Raw genomic sequence first — 19,472 nt, 5'->3', positions numbered from 1 at the left:
ACTCTGTAGGAATCAACATTGATTCCGGAAACAGAAAGGCAGTTGCACTTCCTGGAAGGATCTAAAATTGATTTACCAGATGCACCATCTACCACGAACTGTAGACCTATATCTCTGACGTCGATCTGTTGTAGAATTTTAGAACATGTTTTTTGCTCGCTTATCATGACGTTTCTGGAAACCCAGAATCTACTCTGTAGGAACCAACATGGATTCCGGAAACAGAGATCGTGTGAGACCCAACTCGCTTTATTTGTTCATGAGATCCAGAAAATATTAGATACAGGCTCCCAGGTATATGACATTTTCTTTGAGTTCCGGAAGGCGTTCGATACAGTTCCACACTGTCGCCCGACAAACAAAGTAAGAGCCTACGGAATATCAGACCAGATGTGTGGCTGCATTGAAGAGTTTTTAGCAAACAGAACACAACATGTTGTTCTCAATGGAGAGACGTCTATAGACGTTAAAGTAACCTCTGTCGTGCCACAGGGGAGTGTTATGGGACCATTGTTTTTCACAATATATATAAATGACCTAGTAAATAGTGTCGGAAGTTCCGTGCGGCTTTTCGCGGATGACGCTGTAGTATACAGAGAAGTTGCAGCATTAGAAAATTGCAGCGAATTGCAGGAAGATCTGTAGCGGATAGGCACTTGGTGTAGGGAGTGTCAACTGACCCTTAACATAGATAAATCTAATGTATTGCGAATACATAGAAAGGAGGATCCTTTATTGTATGATTATATGACAGCGGAACAAACACTGGTAGCAGTTACTTCTGTAAAATATCTGGGAGTGTACGTGCGGAACGATTTGAAGTGGAATGATCATATAAAATTAATTGTTAGTAAGGCGGTTACCAGGTTGAGATTCATTGGGAGAGCCCTTAGAAAATGTAGTCCATCAACCAAGGAGCTGGCTTACAAAACACTCGTTCGACCTATACTTGAGTATTGCTCATCAGTGTGGGATCTGTGATGTGCGTACTGTAAGACCTTCGGTACACACACCATCAGATTATTTGACTTGTCGCTCTAGCGAAGTAGGCGAGTGTCAGCAATACGTCTCTTGGTCTTATCGTGGTGTGTTTATCTTCTGCCGTTAGGTCAGACGATAGAAATGCCACTTGCACGCTTAGAGTAGCAGACTGACGGTGACCAACTTTAAACAGCACATGATTAATTTTCACACACATTTATTAAAATAATAAAAAGCATAAAAATAACTTAACTTGGTTCTGGATGCTATTTACAATTGAGAGTGTGAAGTCCCTTTGTTCTTCGTACGTTAATTTTACTCTCAAATACCTCTGATACTTGACGAAGTGTCTATACATTTCTCTTCATGGCTATGTACAGGAATATGATAATCTCATTAGGCGCAGACTGAAACTTGAATACAGACTAATGGACACTAATGCAGACTAATGTAGACTAATGGAGACTGACTAAATGGAGGTCTGTACACTCGTTATAATACCTCGCGCGTTCAGGTATCACTGCGCGAGTGTGATCCGCGAGAAGAAAAGGTTCTACGTTAGCAGCAATCTCATTGGCTGCATTACATATTAATACGCGGATCGGCGGAAGCAGAATTTGGTCCGTCTCTAAGACAGCGCCATCTCGTAGTGCGGAGACGGACGAGCGCTGCGCCTGCGCTGTTGTGCTTAGCGGGGCGTGTTCTAGTGGGAAAGTTGTGTACGCGCTGACTACGCGGAAATATGTACACAACAGGATCCGTACCAGGTCGGGTTGACGGAGAAGATACAAAGAAGAGCGGCGCGTTTCGTCACAGGGTTATTTGGTAAGCGTGATAGCGTTACGGGGATGTTTAGCAAACGCAAGTGGCAGACTCTGCAAGAGAGGCGCTCTGCATCGCTGTGTAGCTTGCTGTCCACGTTTCGAGAGGGTGCGTTTCTGGATGAGGTATCGAATAAATTGCTTTCCCCTACTTATACCTCCCGAGGAGATCACGAATGTAAAATTAGAGAGATTCGAGCGCGCACGGAGGCTCTCCGGCAGTCGTTCTTCCCGTGAACCATACGCGACTGGAAGAGGAAAGGGAGGTAACGACAGTGGCACGTAAAGTGCCCTGCGCCACACATCGTTAGGTGGCTTGCGGAGTATAAATGTAGATGTAGAACAGTCGCTCACACATCTTCTGTTACAGACATGCGATTTCTGCCATTCATGGCAGTGTGACTGGCTACAAAGTAAGCTTACTTACAGATCCCACACCTTTTATGATGAAGAAATCGTAGACAACGATGATTTGAATCTAACAAAAGTTTGCCGCAGAAGTTGCTGCACTCTTTGTCAAACCAGTCACGTGTTAGGCATGAGATCGTGTTTCTACGCTATGCCGATTACGGTAGCAGAACTGAAATGGATTCATCCCACATAAGATGAGTCATTGTGACTGAGCTGGCGTAAGCTGTCGCCAGCACACCGGTCGGTAAAGATGGAGCATGAACATCGATAGTAGGCGCTGGATCAAGCGCACGTATCGGTTGAGAGGACAATGACAGACTCGCTAGCAACACCCCGCCAAAGCCCTCACCACCACAAGTGTTTAGACTGCCGCTGCTGACAAGAGGGCCTCATCGGCTCCATAACTCAGATACTGACTCGCATTCCAGTTGGCGTCTGTCAGTTCACACCACCGGCTACACATTGTTTAGTGATCAGAGTAGCGTTTATAGTGGGACTTGTACTTCAGAAGTGAGGCTAAGGCTAGGCGCAAATTGAGACGCGTATAGGGCGAACGGCGCGACGCAGCGCAGCACGCATTTTTGTAACATCACAGGTTCTAAAGTGGCCGCGCAAATTGAGACGCGACGCGACTGGAACGCGACACGCGCACGCCCCAGGTCGCGCGGCGTTGCGGTTGTGGCAGAGTTCCTCGCGCCGCGCGTCGCGCGTGCCTCGCCAGCACCGTGGGAAATTTGAGGCGGGGAGCGTAAAAGTAGCCCGGCCGTATGCTCACATCGGAACGGCGCGTATCAGCAGTGGTAGTATTGTCCATATGATAAATTTTACCATACTGTGTACTACATTTTATTTCCTTTGGGTAGTGTTTCGTTTTTCACTATTTAAACGCTCCACATTTCTTCGTTAGTACATTATACTTTTCTGTTATTTATATCGGTATAGTTTTGTTTTGTTTTGTTTTTCTTCTGTCAAGAAAATACATACTTCAGTAACTGATGAGCCATTGGCCGCTGGAATTATATCATATGCCTCTGCGATGTTTTCAGATCACAAGAAGGGACAGAGGATAGTGAATATGGAAGCAAGGTATATTATAAAAAGTTATGATTAAGAAGCAAGGCAGGAAAGTTCTCGCTGCCTAGCATGCTGGCGTATCTGTACGATCTCTCAAAAAATTTAGAAAGGGATAATTTCCACAGGTGTTATCCCTTCGTTCTCCTGGTAAAAAGCGTCCAAGATCTGAAGTATAGAAGTCTCACTGTGATTAACTGGATATGCATGTAATACGACACCTATACTACGTGCATGTGAGCATCACATTTCCACTACAAGCTAGAATCAGTCGAAAAGCAGTCACAAATAACGATGTTTTAATTGGTTCGCCTTGATGAGTAAAAGCATTTCAATCGGTGCATGCACATTATCAGCATTAAAGAAAACTTATACAACAGGCTATACAAATGAAGAAAATGGTCGTTATTATTACGAAAGTAGGACTATCCTAAAAGAATGTTATGATTAGATATATTTAATTTGTTGAAATCTACTGCTGACAAAGGCAGGTCTACTTTCATGACAATCTTTTTCGAACTGCAACTCACACGGCAAACATGCATGGCTCTCTTGCGCATTCCTGTCGCGCGTATTATCCTCCGCTGCTGACAAAACGCTGGCCATTCTGTTGTGCGACAGATCAATTGTTTATTTCTCTCAATAACAACAATTTTATTCGCGATCACACATTGTTAATGTGGCAAGCCGTAGGTGAGTAACCAGTGTCTGGTATGTACCTATCATTCCACCTGAAGGAACGCTCGTCATTATTTTAACACTGTTCAGATCAAGAGAAGGAATAAAATCCTGTGGTAAGTTTCAATTCCAGTCGCTCAGTGTTAAAAATACGATTGGTTAAGGGGATTCCACCAAAATTCCAACAGAATTGGAAATACATTTCTATTCGAAGAAGCATCACCGTTTGTGAGTAACGGCCAAATTTTGTTGGTGACTGGTTTAATCGTACTTCCTTTATTAGAGTGTAATTTGCCAAACTCATCTCACAGCAGCTATTGCGCCGGAATTCCGAAACATAGTGCATCATTAAACAAGATATTGGCAATCACAGAGCTCAATAGCTTACGAAAACCCTCATAGTGTCGGTTTGCAGTAACATAAAAAAAGAAATTTCATGTTTATTTTCATATTAGGAAGCTCCTGTTTCGCTAGCTGTCGATAACTCTTAAAAAAATTAGAGTCACTGGAGTTAAATAAATAAAAAGAGAAGTATAAGTACTGATATATCGCCATAGATAAGAAAGTTCCGTGCGTTTAAGAATTGGCGAAACACTCTCCTCCTTGTGTGCTGTCATTCGCCAAACTTTCGTTTCGATGTCTCGAGCGGTTTAGGTGGTATGAGAGATGTTGCGAGTATTTCATTCTCGCGGGCGTGAGATCGGAAGTGAGCGCGCTACATGGGATCGATTTTCTAGAGATCGGAGGCAGATAGAGATCTCCTCCCAAGTCTAAACAAAAATTCTGAATGTTAGCTAAATTTCATAAGCAGCAACATATGGTGTAATACGACCGCTAATTTTCGTAGCAAACTTTTTCAGTCTTGCGTAGTGTCTTACTAAAATGTGTACATCACTATAAGAATGGTCATAAGCGAGGTGATGGGCACTTCACCACGAAGCTGACATATAACGCTACAAATATTGCTAAAATCATACATTTTCAGTGAATAATTTCTGTATAATCGTTTGAGAAAGATAATAGGTTGCGCGCGATTCAGTTCTGTCAGCGCAGAGCGTCGCCGGTCGGCGCGTGCGAAGTATGGTGTACGCGTCTGCAACATGTGCTGGACCCGTGCGACTCGTGCGGCACGTGCGTGTCGCGCTGTAGTGTAGTGTCACATCACACGTGCTATACGCCTTAAGGCTAGGCGCATGTTGAGACGCGTATAGCGCGACGCAGCGCAGCGCGCATTTTTGTAACTTCACAGGTTCAAATGGGACCGCGGAAATTGCGACGCGTAGCGGCTAGACGCGACTCGCGCCTTCGCCAGGTCGCGTGGCGTTGAGGCATAGTTTCCTGCGTCGCGCGTGTGTGGCTAGCACCGTGGGAAATTCCAGGCGGGGTGCGGAATAGTAGCCCGGCCATATGCTCACATCGGAACGGCGCGTATGAGCAGTGGTAGTATTGCCCATACGACAAATTTTGCTTACTGTGTACTACACTTTGTTGCCTTTGGGTAGTGTTTCGTTTTTCGTCATTTAAACGCTCCAGCTTTCTTCGTTAGTACATTATACTTTTTTCTGTTGTTTATATCGCTATTGTTTTGTTTCGTTTTGTTTTTCTTCTGTCAAGAAAAATGCACACTTCAGTAACTGATGAGCCATTGGCCGCTCGAATTGTATCATATGCATCCGCAATGTTTTCAGATCGCTAGAAGGGAAAGAGGGTAAGGAATAAGGAAGCAATGAATATTATAAAATCTTGTGATTAAGAAGCAAGACAGGAAAGTAAAACAAGGTTATCTTCTCGCTGCCTAGTATGCTGGCGTATCTGTACGATTTCTTACAAAAATTTAGAAAGGAATAATCTCCACAGGTGTGACCCTTTTGTGCACCAGGTAAAAAGCGTCCAAGATGTGAAGTGTAGAAGTCTCACTGTAATTACTTGGATATGGATGTAATAATGTAATACTACACACTGTACTACGCCGGTCGGGTTGTCCGACCGGTTCTAGGAGCTACAGTCTGGAACCGCCCGACCGCTACGGTCGCAGGTTTGAATCCTGCCTCGGTCATAGATCTGTGTGATGTCCTTAGGTTAGTGAGGTTTAAGTAGTTCTAAGTTCTAGGGGGCTGATGACCTCAGAAGTTAAGTCCCACAGTGCTCAGAGCCATTTGAACCAACACTGTACTACATTCATGTGAACATCACATTTCCACTGCAAGCTATAAACAGTCGAAAAGCAGTCACAAATAACAATGTTTTAATTGGTTCGCCGTGATGATAAAAAGCATTTCAATTGTTGCATGCACATTATCAGCATTAATAAACTAATTATACAAGAGGCTACACAAATGAAGAAAATGATCGGTATTATTACCAAAGTAGGAATATCCTAAAAGAGTGTTACGATGTATTTAATTTGTTGAAATGTACTGCTATCAAAGGCAGGTCTACTTTCATGACAATGTTTTTCGAATCCAACATAGCCGGCCGAAGTGGCCGTGCGGTTAAAGGCGCTGCAGTCTGGAACTGCAAGACCGCTACGGTCGCAGGTTCGAATCCTGCCTCGGGCATGGATGCTTGTGATGTCCTTAGGTTAGTTAGGTTTAAGTAGTTCTAAGTTCTAGGGGACTGATGACCTCAGAAGTTAAGTCCCGTAGTGCTCAGAGCCATTTGATTCCAACTCACAAGGCACACATACATGGATTTCTTTTGCATTCCTGTCGCGCGCATTATCCTCCGCTGCTGACAATACACTGACCACTGTGTTGTGCGGCAGATCAATTGTTTAGTTTTCGCAATAACAACTATTTTATTCGCGATCACACATTGTCAGTATGGCAAGCCGTATGGCAACCAGTATCTGGCATGTGCCTATCATTTTGCCTGAAGGAACGCTCGTCATTATTTTAATACTGCTCATATCAAGAGAAGGAATAAACTCCTTTGGTAAGTTAGAGAAGGAATAAACTCCTTTGGTATATTTCCATTCCAGTCGCTCAGTGTTAAAAATACGATGGGTTACGGGTATTCGACCAAAATTCCAACAGAATTGGCAATCTATTTTTGTGTGAGTTGTTAACATTTTCTCATTCGTAGAAGCATCACCGTTTGTGAGTAACGCCCACATTTCTCTTGGTGACTGGTTTGATTGTACTTCCTTTGGCACAGTGTAATTTGCCAAACTCATATCACAGCATCCATTGCGACAGAATTTCGAAACAGTGTGCCCCATTAAATAAGTAATTGGCAATCAGAGAGCTCAATGGCTTACGAAAAACCTCACAGTGTCGGTTTACAGTAACATAAAAAAAGAAATTTCATGTTTAGTTTCATACTAGGAAGCTCACTGGAGAGGAATACATAAAAAGGGAAGTATAAGTACTGATATACAGCCATAAATAAGAAAGTTCGGTGTGTTTACGAATTGGCAATACACTCTCCTTCTTGTGTGCTATCATTCACCAAACTTCCGTTTCGATGACTAGAGCGGTTTTGGGAGATATGAGAGATGTGGCGAGTATTTCATTCTCGCGGGCGTCAGATCGGAAGTGAGACCGTTACATGGGGCGGATAGAGGCAGATAGAGACCTCCTCCCAAGTCTAAACAGAAATTTCAACATGTTAGCTTAATTTCATATGCAGCAACATATGGTGTAATACGCACCAAACGCAAAAACATAGCGACTCGTAATTTTCGTTGCAATCTTTTTGAGTTTTGCGTAGTGTCTTATTAAAATGTGTACATCACAATTAGAATGGTCATAGGGAGATGATGGGCACTTCGCCACGAAGCTGACATATAACGCTACAAGTAAGGCAAAAATCAAGCGCTGTAGTGTCGTGTCACGTCACACGTGCTATACGCGTCTTAATTTGCGCCTAGCCTAACGTGGACTATTACGGAAGAGCTTGTACCACAACACATGGTCTCTCTTAAAGATAAATAGCTTCCTGTTCATATAAATAAAGGACCGTGTTAACACATGTATGCAGTTGTGCTGTAGAAGAGGATACCTGCCAGCAAAGCCAGCAAACATCTTCATCTCCCTTGGTTCCTGCCGCTTGGCGTAGCCGTACGGTCAGGGGCGCCTTGCCACAGTTCGCGCGGCTACTGCCCCCCCCCCCCCCCCCGACTACCCGTTGGAGGTTCGAGTCCTCCCTCGGGCATGAGTGTGCGTTGTCCTTGTCATAAGTTAATTTAAGTTAGATTAAGTAATGTGTAAGCCTAGGGACCGATGACCTCAGCAGTTTGGTCCCATTGGAACTTACCACTTATTTTAACATTGATTCCTATGGTGCAAGACACTTCAGTGGCCACTAAGACACTACCGTGACCAGAATTCTTTGCTGACGTTATTCGGAGATCGAAAACCAGATGAGGATCACATAGTGTTCCTAATTAACAATACTATCAAAATACACGTCATTAAGATCCCTAGTAATATCGGCAGCTCGCATTACTTGCAGATCGGAAATTGGGCGAAGATCAGATAACGTTGTTCTCCGTTAGCGATGCCATAATAGCACTGTACGCCTTTTGTGACATCCCGACCACGTTTCCAAACTCAAAGTGCGATGGGCATTCAATAAAGAATGTATCACATTTATTTTTCTCGGCGTGTTTTGGCTGAAGAAATGCGACGTACACTCCTGCTCATAAATTAAGTATAATGCTGATACATGGTGAAACAACACTTTGGTGGGCGGTCTGCGTGTTTAAATCACCTCGGGGTCGTCGCACGGTGGCGCTGGCAGCAGTCCACATACGCAGGGGTGTGCTGGTACATGTCAGAATACGGTGCAGCGAGTAAGTATTCAGATGTTTCCAGACGTGCTAATGGTGACTGTGTGTTGAAAATAGATCAAAGAACACATAACGATGACGTTATGAGGGGTAGAATACTAGGGAGACTGGAGGCTGGTCAAACACAGCAGGTCGTAGCACAGGCCCTCCGTGTGACGCAAAGTGTGATCTCAAGATTATGGCAACGATTTCAGCAGACAGGAAACATGTCCAGGCGCTACAGTACGGGACGTCCATATTGTACAACACCACAAGAAGACCGAAATCTCACCATCAGTGACCGCAGACGGCCACGGAGTGCTGCAGATACCCTTGCTCGGGACCTTAGTGCAACCACTGGAACAGTTGTCTCCAGACACACAGTCTACTGACGACTGAACAGACATGGTTTTTTCGCTCGGAGAGCTGCAAGGTGCATTCCACTGACCCCTGGTCACAGGAGAGCCGGTAAAGGCTCGTGTCGAAAACACAGTACATGGTCATTGGAACAGTGGTCCCAGGTTACGTTCACGGACGAGTCCAGGTATAGTCTGAACAATGATTCTCGCGGGGTTTTCATATGGCGTGTACCAGGAACCAGATACCAACCCCTTAATGTCAGGGACCTGCTCTCGGTCGACGTATCGCTGCACGTCTTCAAACCCCTACGACACTTCAGGAGCTCCGACAGGCACTGGTACAAGAATGGGACGCTATACCCCAGCAGCTGCTCGACCACCTGATCCAGAGTATGCCAACCCGTTGTCCGGCATGTGTACGTGTGTGTGGTGATCATATCCCATACTGATGTCGGGGTACATGATCAGGAAACAGTGGCGTTTTGTAGCACATGTGTTTCGGGACGATTTTCTCAACTTATCACCAATACCGTGGACTTACAGATGTGTGTCGTGTGTGTTCCCGATGTGCCTATGCTATTAGCGCCAGTTTTGTGTAGTGCCACGTTGTGTGGCACCACATTCTGCAATTATCCTTAATTTACGAGCATGAGTGTATGTAGTGGGGCGTCGTGGAACAATCCCGCTTCAGTGCCTGTACTTTCATTAAGTTCCGGTAGGTGGCGGAGCTATTAATGGCCTCCAGAACGGCCCCTGTAGCAGAGGTGCGTTCCAAGCAGAGAGCTATCATTGAGTTTCTTTTGGCGGAGAACCACAGCATCACAGCTAAGGATGGGCGCTTACAGAATGTCGCATTGAACGGACATGATATTGAAATGTGTGGTTTTGTAGCCAACAAAGTGGGAAGTAGTATGATGTTTTGGAATCCTGAACAAAACCATCCTGCTTTCGGGAAATAAATGTGCTGCATTACATATTGGATGCCCCTCGTAAGACTGAAATAAGGCAAGTATAGGTGGCGGTGGCCCAGCAGAGGGTCTGTTTAGAATACCTGCCGTTACTGATAAGAAGAAGAAAGGGAGATATGTTTCTTCCAACCTTCAGATTATGGGCTTTAAACAATGGAACACACTGGTTGCCCCTTTCGTTACATATCATATGAAAAACCTTGTGCAATCATTGTCAGCAGAAAAAGTGAAAAGTTTATTGCTGCATGTACACAGTATGGTTATTATGTAAAATCACTTAACTTCACACATATTAGCCGTGTGTTTGCAGTATAATTATAAGGGGTGACAGCTCTTTTCCTATTTCGCTTACCTGACTCTCCCTACTGCCTTCTTTTTAATTTTAATTTTGATTTGTAGTCAGTTTCAAAATACTGTTGAAATCTGAACTTCTATGATAAAATGATGTGTATTTAAAAATATAAAGCTATAACAACACCGGAATCTTGCTACCTGATACTGTAACCTAGGGTGGGACGCAGCTGTGCAACCAATTTACGCCGGCGTGCAAAACGTAAGGACGAAAGTAACTTTCACATTATGTGTCACTGACAAGTAACATAGCTCGAGAGTATTTGGACAAAACATAGAAAGAACTGCTGTAGTGAAGTACAGACGGGAACTGAAATAAACGCGCAATGAGACGAACGGAAATGATACTATTATTGAAAGAAATAGTGATACTAACGTTACGGCAATTCATGATGGGCCCCTGGATGTTAGAAACGGCAGCACACGGTTATTAATAACGTGTGTGAGCAGCACGGACGGCAACGCATGCTCTGCAACGTCCTCCCTTACTGGTCACAAGGTTGATAAGGTGTTCCTGTAGTAGCACGTTCCCTCCTCCAACTGTGCGGCTGAGAACTGGTGGTTGGTGCATGTGGACGTGCTGATACACGTCTCCCACACGTGGATGGTGGGATTCATGTAGGGGAAAGACCGAATATCCTCTCGTTTCAAGAGCTCCCCTCCCTAAGCTGTTGGATGCGGCCACGCGTGATCATCCCTGAACACGCGAACGTGGACAAGGGGTATAGAATCGCAATAACGTTGACAGCTAAGTATACTGGTTCAAAGATTTGTTGGTCAATACACCTACGCAGCAATATACCTCCCTACTATAACACCTGGACCACCAAAACGATCATGTTCTACAGTGCTCGGCACACCATCATATGGCGAGAATTATGAGAGCTTAACGCAATCGGGAAATTTATTAATCGCAGTGGCCTTAGTGTAATTATTCTCCTTGATCAGATGTGTCATTTCTGTTCGTCTCATTGCGTATTTCTGCCAGTTACCTTCTGTACCATACTGTAGCAGTTCTTTCTGTGTATAGTCCAAGTTTCATCGAGCTGTGTTACTTGGCAGTTACGCGTTATGCAAAAGTTACTTTCGTCCTCAAGTTCTGCAAACAATTAACAACAACAGGGAGATCCCAATGGAAGAAAGCGGTCCTGGTCAAAACATACACATTCAAAGCTGATGTTCTTCGTTAACGCATGAGACCTTTCTAGCCATCATCCGTTTTGCTGTTGTGGATAAAAAGTTTTGTCCATTTCTAAACAGATACGCATAGTTTCATACAGAAATGGTCCAGAACATCCATGGAAGCAAACATTATTATACAAGTAAATTTGTCTACTTTCCATTAAGAATGTAGAAACATTTATGTCATTGTTCGCAACCATTAGTGAGCTGTTGATAGGGTAAATCAAGTAAATAAAATTACCTTCATTAAAAATTACATAAGACAGAATTAAACTACCTCCTATAGTATCAAAAGCTAACGTGCATCATACACCTTGTCGTTTCCTAAACGTGAAACGAGTTAGTTTTCTCTATTGTTCAGTGAAAGAAGATAATAACAAGAGTATATTTAAGTGAAACCACATAGTAACTTGTAGTTTGCAGATTATTTGTGATATAGGGATGTCTTTCTAATGTACGACAGAAGAACACGCCGATATGGTGTTTATTTATGGCAAATGTGCAGTTAACGAATATCGGTATATGATCCAACTCGGAGGATTCCGAATGCACGAACCATGTTCTGGTTCAAATGGTTCAAACGGCTCTGAGCACTGTGGGACTTAATTCTGAGGTCATCAGTACCCTAGAACGTAGAACTACTTAAACCTAACTAACCTAAAGACATCACACACACCCATGCCCGAGGCAGGATTCGAACCTGCGACCGTAGAGGTCGTACGGTTCCAGACTATAGCGCCTGGAACCCCTCAGCCAAACCGGCCGGCCCTTTTCTGGAAAACTACTATAGATACACGTCTGGGGTTTTTTGTTTTTTAGATTCACCAAACCAATAACAACAAAATAAATGAAAATTGTACTATAGCCTCGTACAATTTTTCGATGGCTTCTTCTTAGCGAAGTTGCTAAATATCAGCCAAAATCTTTTATTAGCCGTAACTCTGTATTAAACACCGGCAAACCTATGTTTATATGAACTTTTTTCTTTAGTTTTACTTGTAGAATAACGTATTAAATATTTGCGTATCTTCGTGAATAATCTCGTACAAATGAGCACCATAAATCTGTTCGAAGATGCTGGCGTTCTGTATAGGAAGGTAGCAAATATTAGGCCACTGTAATGATTTGCGAAAGACCTGCAGAGGGTTGATTAATAGTGCAGCAACTGTCAGCTGACTCCGATCGTACATAAATATAACGCATTGCACATGTATAAGGGATAAAATCCCCTACTGCACATCTACACCACTGATGAAGAATTGATGGAAGAAATATCTAGGAGTAAACTAAATGGAGCGACATTAAGTGAAATTATCACCTTCGTTCGGCTACATTTTGTGAGTTCTTTGATTGCTCTGGAAGAAGGTACATCAAACTATTCCACGCTACTTAGTACATCTTGTTGCAAGTTGACACCGCCTCGTACGTGCAAATACTGCGACGCGGCTGCAGTGCACAGCTGACGCGACAAGTGTTAGAGGTTACCTTACCTGTATTATACAGTTTGTTCTGCGGCAGTGAACACAAGCGAACAGTGAAATTTGTGACCTCTCACACTTCTAAAAAGGGCAGCCAGTTGGCGTTCGGTTAGCGGAAGCATCTGAGACGAAAACGGCTGAACTGTTTAACGTTTGACGAGTGACAGTATCCACGGTAATAACAAGATACACGAAACACGGTAAAACATCGTTGACGAAGAGGCATAGCGGACAAATGTCAAAGTTAACTGCTAGAGACCGACTAGCATGCAAAAGGATTACGACCAGACAACTCAAATTTACTGCGGCAAAAGTGACTGCAGAACTCAACACTCATTTGAGTGATACTGTGTCGACAAAAACAGTGCGGCGGGAGATACACAAGGCTAACATTCAGGGAAGGGCTGCAATTTCGAAACCGTTACTAACGGAAGCCAACGCAATGCTGCGAAAGAAATAACGCCACGACCACAAAACCTGGACACTTGATGGATGGAAGGATGTGGTATGGTCCGCTGAATCATCATTTACATTGTTTCCCACAAAAGGCTGCGTTTATTTATGGAGCCCCGCGGGATTAGCCGCTCGGTCTGAGGCGCTGCAGTCATGGACTGTGCGGCTGGTCCCTGCGGAGTTTCGAGTCCTCCCTCGGGCATGGGTGTGTGTGTGTTTGTCATTAGGATAAATTAGGTTAAGGAGTGTGTAAGCTTAGGGACTAATGTCCTCAGCAGTTAAGTCCCATAAGATTTCACACACACATTATTTATGGAGACCATCAAAACAACCCTATGATCAGGCCTGCCTGCTCGCTACAGTCAAGAGAGATTCCGTTCCGATTTAGCCGGCTACGTCGTGGTATTCAGCTGGTCCAAACTATTCCATCAAGGAATAGAAGATTTACTAAACTTCGATACACTTCTTTGCCACAGGTGTTACTGGGTAGTTTACAACTGTAAGTGAGTAGCATGGACCCATTTGATACACTAATTAGCAAACTCTTCTCTTGAGGTACAACATTCAGCGTTAACAACTACAAGTTTTCTTGCAACTGTACATTGCTGTAGCTGAGGGCTCGTGCTGGGCCTAGCCCTTGCAGGCTCGGCACGGAAAGTTGCACAGTATTCGCAGCGCACGCACGGGCCGGACTATCCAATTGTTGTGGGTACCTTCCCACTCTGGTATCCTCTATAATAATGAAGTTGATGCATTAGCCAAACAAGCGGCAACCTTAGGCACCGTCCTGGATCTGCACCTTCCTTATACAGACTACTTACGTGAAGTCAAGGATCACGCAAGACAACAATGGCAGGAAATGTGGAACGTTTCCCAACAGACAAAAGGCGGTTATTACTCAGTGCTACAACCTCGGATTCCTTCACAGCCGTGGTTCATGAGGACACATCTGGACCGATCCACGATTTCTACCATCATAAGACTCCGCTTCAATCATGCCTCTTTCCCACAACATCTGCGTCGGATCAACGTTTACAGTTCTCCAGTATGTGAGTGTGATCCTAAGTCGGAAGCTAATGTCAACCACATCTTATTTATGTGCCCCAGATTTGACCGTGAACGGTTGGTGTTTCTTAAGACATTGCTGAGTATGGGTTACCATCTTCCTCAATCAGCTTCTTCTCTTTTGTGTACTAAAGACGTTCGTCTATATAAAGTGATAGCTAACTTCAACAAGAGTACTGGTTACAATCTGTAGGTTTTAATGGTGTACGTAAATTATAAATATGTTTTGCTGATGAAGATATTTCAGAATTGGTGTGAATTGTAAGCCAAGACACTTTTAATTATTTTCCAATTCAATTCAATTCAATTTTTAAAACATTATGAACAAAACTGTAACAGTTAAGCTTTTTATTCTTGTAAATATGCATTTCTGTATTTGTTTACCCAATTATGTGTACATTGTCACTATGTGTTGCCGATGGCTAAATTGAGTACACACTCAGAGGCCAAATAAACAAAAAAAAATGTTGTGCAGGTCACAACCAATATCCAAGAAAGGTAGTAGGAGTAATGCACTAAATTACAGGCCCATATCGTTAACGTCGGTATGCAGCAGGATTCTGGAACGTATATTGTGTTCGAACATTATGAATTACCTCGAAGAAAACGGTCTATTGATACACAGTCAACTAGGGCTTAGAAAACATCGTTCCTGTGGAACTCAAGTAGATCTATATTCACATGAAGTTTTGAATGCTATTGACAAGGGATTTCAGATCTATTCCGTATTTCTGGATTTCCGAAAGGCTTTTGACACTGTACCACACAGGCGGCTTGTAGTGAAATTGCGAGCTAATGGAATAACGTCTCAGTTATGTGACTGGATTTGTGGTTTCCGGTCAGAGAGGTCACAGATCGTAGTTATTGACAGAAAGTAATCGAGTAAAACAGAAGTGATTTCTGGCGTTCCTCAAGGTAGTGTTATAGGCTGTTTCCTGTTCCTAATCTATATAAATGATTTGGGAGACAATCTGAGCAGCCATCTTAGGTTGTTTGCAGATGACGCTGTCGTTTATCGACTAATAAAGTCATCAGAAGATCAAAACAAATTGCAAAACGATTTAGAAAAGATATCTGAATGGTGCGAAAAGTGGCAGTTGACCCTAAATAACTAAAAGTGTGAGGTCATCCACATAAGTGCTAAAATTAAATTGGAAGGAACACGTAGAAAATGTTGTGAGGAAGGCCAACCAAAGACTGCGTTTTATTGCCAGGACACTTAGAAAATGTAACAGATCTACTAAGGCGACTCCCTGTACTACCCTTGTTCGTCCTCTTTTAGAATGCTGCTGAGCGATGTGGGATCCTTACCAGATAGGACTGACGGAGTACATCGCAAAATGTTCAGAGGAAGGCAGCACGTGTTGTATTATCGCGAAATATGCGAGAGAGTGTCACAGATATGATACAGGATTTGGGCTGGACATAATTAAAAGAAAGGCGTTTTTCGTTGCGGCAGAATTTTCTCATGAAATTACAATCACCAACTTTCTTCTCCGGACGCTATATTCGGTTGACACCGACCTACATAGGAAGGAACGATCACCACGATAAAATAACGGAAATCAGAGCTCGTACGGAAAGATATAGGTGTTCTTTCTTTCCGCGCGCTATACGACATTTAAATAACAGAGAATTGTGAAAGTGGTTGCATGAACCCTCTGCCAGGCACTTAAACGTGATTTGCAGAGTATCTATGTAGATGTAGATGTGGAAGAATTATCGTAACTTATCATAATTTCTCCCAGCTGCTATTTGCTGTTACGAAGATTGATTCGCTGCTCTAAGATGACTGACTGTGGCGCCTCCCATACGTCGTTGCGAATAGTAGCGAGAACTCGCTAATGTCTCTTGTATCGATTGACGTTGCTGACTTCGGTGTGACACCACACGCGTAAAACAAATAGTAGGAAAAACAGTTGCCAGACTGAGATTCATCGGAAGAATGCTAAGGAAATGTAACTCACGAGCTAAGTGTCACAAAAAAATACTAGTTCGAATTATTCTTGCATATTGCTCATCACTCTGTGACCATTGTAAGATAAGACTAATTGCAGTAGCATACACTAGAAGAGTGGCGTTGTGATAAACGGACTTCAGAATGAGATTTTCACTCTGCAACAGTGTGTGCGCTGATATGAAACTTTCTGGCAGATTAAAACTATGTGCCTGACCGAGACTCGAACTCGGGACCTTTGTCTTTCACGGGAAAATGCTTTACTATCTGAGCTACCCAAGCACGCCTCACGCCCCTTTCTCACAGCTCCACTTCTGCCAGTACCTCGTCTCCTACCTTCCAAACTTTGCAGAAGCTCTCCTGCGAACCTCACAGAACTATCACTCCTGAAAGAAAGGATATTGCGGAGACATGGCATAGCCACAGCCTGGGGGATGTTTCTAGAATGATATTTTCACTCTGCAGCGGAGTGTGCGCTGATATGAAACTTCCTGGCAGATTAAAACTGTGTGCCGGACCGAGACTCCAACTTCGGACCTTTGCCTTTCGCGGGCAAGTGCTCTACCTCTCCTAAATATCCTTTCATTCAGGAGTGCTAGTTCTTCAAGGTTCGCAGGAGAGATTCTGTGAAGTTTGAAAAATAGGAGACACTTGCCCGCGAAAGGCAAAGGTCCCGAGTTTGAGTCTAAGCCCGGCACACAGTTTTAATCTGCCAGGAAGTTTCGTACACGGACATGTTTACGATTGAAATTTCGATAGGCTACGCTCAGGGAAACGTCATCGATCATATTACTCTCCCCCTACGCTCTCCCACCCTCCTCCTCCGCACGCCAACAGACGTCTAGCAGAATGAGTGCAACTCGAAAATGCGAGAAATCAGAGCTAATCTCAGCTTTAGCGACAACCATTCTTCCCACGCGACATTCGCGAATGGAACAGGTAAGGAGGGATCAAACAGTAATGCCAGAACTACACACCGTCGGATCGCTTGAGGAGTTCTGATGTGAATGCAGATTTGGCTGGCAGTGTATCTGTCTACGTGACCGGGGTTCTCAATAATACAGATAGTTGCTGTGCGAATTGGGTTCTTTAGCCAGTATATGCCTCTCGCAGCTCGTCGCTTGTTTCTCTGTGTGTGTGTGTGTGTCTGTGTCTGTGTCTGTGTGTGTGTTAGACGGGGGGGGGGGGGGGCAGGGGGGGACTGCGTTACTCCCGTGTGCCGCCACCCGCCACCCGCCACGCCTGCTTAGTCGAGCCCTTCGCCTCGCCGACAAACACGGCGCTGGCAGCGTTTGATGTCTAAATGCGCGGCTTGTTATGCAAATGCTGCGACCGGGAAACGCAGGCCTGCCTGCTCCACCGCCAGGCGCCCGTGTCGTTCCGAACCGTAGCCGTCAGCCGAAACCACCCGCACAGTACCCCGGTACATGCTGAGGGCCTGCACCACCTACGCCCTAGGGGCTACAGCGTACGCCGCCAGCTTACGGCCTCTGCCAAGGCTGAAAAATCTCTGCCGCAATGCACTCCACAAATAGTATTGTACACCATTTGCACCCTGATTATGAGTTCCAATTTCTATGTTAGGAGCGAGCGAATACGTGGAAAGAGTATACTGAAGGCCTCTATGATGGGGAGGGATTGTCTGATGACCTGATTGAAGAAGAAACAGGACTTTACAGGAAAGAGATAGGACCTCCAGTATTACAATCAGAATTTAAAAGAATTTCGGACGAATTAAGGGGAAACAACAGAGTGATGGTCGAAGACACTCGAAATTTGATTCATCGCATTATTTGAATGTATAAAAATTGAAGAATTATTCCATAAAATATTATGCGCGAGCTCGGAAAAAAAGAAAACGATTCTGCGACCGTTTTAAGCCGAGTGCGCACGGAACGCCTCGGCGTTTTATTTGTTCTTTTTTTTTTTCAATCTCATTTTGTTCGTTTCCGTTCGTTGTATTTGCTCGGCGCGGACGTCGTAACACATCCGTTTCAGTTCGTAGTTGATCCATTAACTCAGTTTTTTTTTTTAATTACAGATGGCAGCTAACCTTCTGACCGAACACGCTGAGTTATCGTGCCGGCTAGCGTTAAGCAGTCGGCACACGGACCGTTCGCCCAAACGTTGAGCGTTGAGCGTGCCGAGTTTCTGACGTTATAGCGTGGAAGAGCACGTTCAGGAGTCTTTCCGAACGTGCAGAGCAATATCTGGCATGTCAGATATTCTGAGCGTGCGTCTGAGCGTTGACCAATGAGATGGCACAACGACACCTACGTCACACGCACGCCATCTCCCTTCAGTACAGAGTTGTGAGGCGCCATATTGGCATTCATGCGTATATATGGCGTTTCTGAACACCAGAAAATTGAGTATCACTGGAAAACCCGTTGTTAATTATGTGATTCGTTCCAATGAAGTAATGAGAAACATCATATTCGTGGCAAAAGAATTATTGTAACTTGCATATTATGAGAGTAGGCTATTTGAAGGCAGCGACACACTGAAGATCCACCCAAAACGCATTGTTCTTGGTACAATTTGTTATAATTACATTTCAATTAGTAACGTATCTATGATTAAGGTTTTCAGCAAGGGGTAAGATAATATGAAGAAATGTAAGGGCAGTGTTGTTGGTTTAGCGTATGGGTAGAGTCAGTGTCCTATATTGAGTAGTTCGTCGGGACGATGGTCCGCGTCTTGGCAATTCCAAGTTTTCTTCCTATTATACGCGTTTTTATTAGGTTCTAATACTTTGTTATTAGTTTAATATAAGTATATACTATAATATGTGATGTTATGTAAATATAAGTTAACCTTTTTTGATGGGTAACTGTTCGATTGGCTTAATATACAGGACAGCTTGCGGCACTTGTATAAATTTTCCCCCTCAGAAAACTCTTTTTTTATCTACTACGTATATGCT

General features: G+C 43.9%; 1 protein-coding gene across 1 annotated transcript in view; it reads left to right on the top strand.

Moving 5' to 3' along the window:
* Nucleotides 1-19,472, top strand: part of LOC126416693 (uncharacterized) — a 1,289,338-nt gene that overhangs the window by 187,018 nt on the left and 1,082,848 nt on the right. The window lies entirely within an intron of this gene.

This window comes from Schistocerca serialis, chromosome 8, assembly GCF_023864345.2.
Source record: "Schistocerca serialis cubense isolate TAMUIC-IGC-003099 chromosome 8, iqSchSeri2.2, whole genome shotgun sequence".
NCBI lineage: Eukaryota > Metazoa > Arthropoda > Insecta > Orthoptera > Acrididae > Schistocerca > Schistocerca serialis.
This window is presented reverse-complemented; position numbering and strand designations above follow the sequence as displayed.